This window comes from Pteropus vampyrus, unplaced genomic scaffold (assembly GCF_000151845.1).
Source record: "Pteropus vampyrus isolate Shadow unplaced genomic scaffold, Pvam_2.0 Scaffold25, whole genome shotgun sequence".
Lineage (NCBI taxonomy): Eukaryota > Metazoa > Chordata > Mammalia > Chiroptera > Pteropodidae > Pteropus > Pteropus vampyrus.
The window spans coordinates 4,791,598-4,795,261 of record NW_011888806.1 but is presented as its reverse complement, the minus strand read 5'-3'; the positions used below and the strand labels follow the sequence as shown (position 1 = coordinate 4,795,261).

General features: G+C 34.1%; 1 protein-coding gene across 2 annotated transcripts in view; it reads left to right on the top strand.

Annotated features, from left to right (window-relative positions):
* Positions 1-3,664, top strand: part of GRID2 (glutamate ionotropic receptor delta type subunit 2) — a 1,302,586-nt gene that overhangs the window by 668,818 nt on the left and 630,104 nt on the right. The window lies entirely within an intron of this gene.

The following is a 3,664-nucleotide window of genomic DNA, read 5'->3' as shown; positions in this document are numbered from 1 at the left end:
AAAAAAAGATTAAGCTTCTATATCCAGTTAATTAGAGAAACTATTTTTCAAAAGCAGTTAATTATAATTAAGGACACAGTATAAAAGTCTACTTTAAATTCCCTAACAAAGAAGATTCAAGTCTTTGATTCTAAGTAAATGGATAAAAAAAGAAAAATAATGTGGAGACTTTATTTGAATGGATTGATTCAAAACATTTTTTAAAAGGCTTGAAAGGATTTAGGAAGTGCTGAGCTTTTAAAAATGTGTCATTCGGGAAATGTTCATTGCTCACTTGCTTAGTGCAATGCTAAATGTGAGATAAAAAGTTTTATGGAATGTAGTCTTGGCTATTAAGAAGCTTACAATTAACAAAAGAGATAAAAAAATTATATGACTCTCTTAATAGAGAAAATCATGTGTCATGTATGATGCAAACTGAATGCTAGTAGTTTGTAATAAAGAGTGTTTAATTTCAGCAGCAGTGATCAAAGAAGGGTGTATGGATGGACTTTGATCTTGATTGTTGCCTCTCAGAATCCTACCTTTCACACTGTGTGGCAGATGGCTGCACTAATAAAGAGAAAGTGTGAACAAGTCTTGCAGCAATAAAAATATTAAAAATAATATATCCGAGCATTTTTTATTTGCCAGGAACTAAAACAAGTATTTTACATCATATCTTTTAATCTCTTAAACAGCTCTGATATTATTATCACAGTTTTCCAACTGGAAACAGAAGCAACTGATGGGTAACTCATTCATAAAACATAGCTAAGAAGTGTCAAAGCTGAGAAGTAAAATCTGACCAGAGCCTATACTCCTAACCATGTGTAATGAGCATAAAGAGGTTGCAGTGAACTCTTGCCCAAGAATATACAAAAGGGCTAATCTTATGGAGCATTTATTAAGTCTAAGCTCTGTTCTAAGAGCTTTACATGTATCATCTTATTTAATCCTCGCAATAGTCCTCTGAGGTAGATGATGATGATGATGGTGATTTTTATAAATAAAAAAAAAACAACAAGATAATAAGAGGTTAGGTAACTAACTCAAAAGTACATCAAGAAGCCTGAATTCAAACACTGATCATCTCATCTGTGGTCCTTACTTTCAACACGAGTACTTCGATGCTATAGAAATAAGAATAAAATTAATTTCTGACAAACTGTAAAACAAAAATTAAGTTTACAAGTAGAATGTATAGAATCATCTTTATTAAAGAGACAATGACTTCAAGCTTGCAGATCTTCAACCTATCAACATCATTCAAGGAAAACTACTGTTTGTCAATCCAGAAGTTTTGGTTATCCTTGGAAGTGTGAAAAAGTGCAATCATTGGGCCAAAGTACTCTGACTCATCGGCAGAAATAGCCTCTTGCCTATGCAATAACCATTCTTCCTTTAAAATTTGCTAGCAAAATGTCAAACTTATTTGAGAGAGCAATACTTTCAATTGAAAAACTACATTCTCCAGGATCTCTTATATATAGGAGTTGTGATATAATATTGTCAAGAACTGTAAAGGGTCTGAGATTTTACCCTACTTGCAGACTAATTAATTAGCCTTCATCAATTCATGGATACTGGCAGAAAAAGACTACATTCCTGGATTAGAAAGAGAGAGAATTTTAATACCCATGGCACAGCAAGCAACTCGAGCTTCATATTAATATTGGTTCCTCTTGGCCTCAAGTCCCACAGGCTATATGGAGCCACTAAGTGAATGCTGTATATGTAGTGGGCTTGCATGACAGCTAAGGAACCCTGGTTTAGGCAACCTGTATCTTTTATAAAGATAGTATCTAATTCCAGGACACATGTCTAGCAGCTTTACTAGACATGTGTCCTGGAATTAGATACTATCTTTATCCTAAATAAGTATCTCCTCTTCTCTAAGGAGAGCTTCTGCTTACAAAATGTGCAGTAACTCAAGAGACCTATAGAGGATCATCTCCCTAAAATAGTCATTCTTTGTTTCTACCATATTGTTGGCTTCTAGAAAACTTCCTCATGAATATGCTAGTCCTCAGACCACTCTGGTTAATCTGACTGACAAAGACTGGGATCAAATCTATTCAATTTGTCTCCTTTGTGTTTATTTAAGGATATTATAAACAAGACGTTAATGAGCAGAATTGATCTCAGCCACATGCTCAACAGGGTCCTAGATTCAGCCAGCTGAACAAATCCTACGAATCGTCAAGAGTCTACTTTAACAAATCACGGTGCTTTCTCTTTAAATTTCTACATAAACCTTCCTACATGGTCTGGGGCATTACTCCAGGTACAATAGGGTTTATTTTATAATTTCCAAAATTATACCTCATAAAGAGAAAGTCTTTATCAGCTTTGGCTAGTGAGTTGAGGCTGACCTGAATGATTTGGCTAAAGTAGTGCCATTGATCACTTTGGTTAAATTCAGAGAAAAATTACTAATTAGATGATTCACATCACAGGGAAAACTACCTACAGGATGCACATAACTAACAAGTCAGATAATGCTCCATGTGGCTTCCCCAAGTAAATACGGTTAGCCTCACTTTAGATAAATCCCAACAGAGCACTACATTACCTGCTGCTGGTATTTAGTTAAATGTCTGAAGGTCTCTTATAGCAAATCCTAGCATACAACTCATGTGTCTTTGGGAGGAAGGTAACCTCCACATAAGAGCAATAGTTCTGGAAGTGTATATGATGTTCTTGGTCAGGCAGGTGAAGAGAGGAGGGGAGGGTTAGTTATAATTGCTGGGACACTTGAGTGAGACACACATCAATAGGGCGTCCGATATGATCTCCTTGCCAGCTGGTAGTGCTAAGAGTTCTCAATTCAAAAAGCACTAATCAAAAAAGCAAACAGGTTTTTTGTTGTTGTTGTTTGTTTGTTTTTGTGGAGTCTTCAGAGTTTTCTATATAGAGAATTATGTCATCTGTAAAAAGTGACAGTTTAACTTCTTTATTCCTAATTTGGATGCCTTTTATTTCTTTTTCTTGACTGATTGCTGTAGCTAGGACTTCCAATACTATATTGAATAAAAATGATGAGACCGGCAACCTTGTTTTGTTCCTGATCTTAGAGGCAAAGAATTTAGTGTTTCACCATTAAGTATGGTATTAGCTGAGGGTTTGTTGTATATGGCTTTTATTATGTTGAGGTACTTTTTTTCTATACCCATTTTATTAAGTGTTTTAATCATGAATGGATGCTGTATTTTGTAAAAAGCTTTTTCTGTATCTATTGATATGATCATATAATTATCCTTATTTTGTTTATGTGGTATATCACACTGATTGATTTTCATATATTGAACTACCCTTGTGCCTCTGGAATGAACTTCACTTGATCGTGATGTATAATCTTTTTAATGTGTTATTAGAAATAATAAACAAATACAGTAAAGTTGCAGGATACAAAATCAATGTACCAGAATCCATGGCATTCCCAAACACTAACAATGAAATTTCAAAAAGAGAAATGAAAAAACAATTCCTTTTGCAATTGCAACAAAAAGAATAAAATACCTAGGAAAAAACTTAACAAAACTTGTGAAGAAGCTATCCACTGAAAATTACAAAGCATTATAAAAGTAAAAGAAATGGAAGATATTTTGTGTTCATGGATTGGAAGAATCAACATAGTTAAAATGGCCATATTACCCAAAGCAATATACAGATTTAATGCACT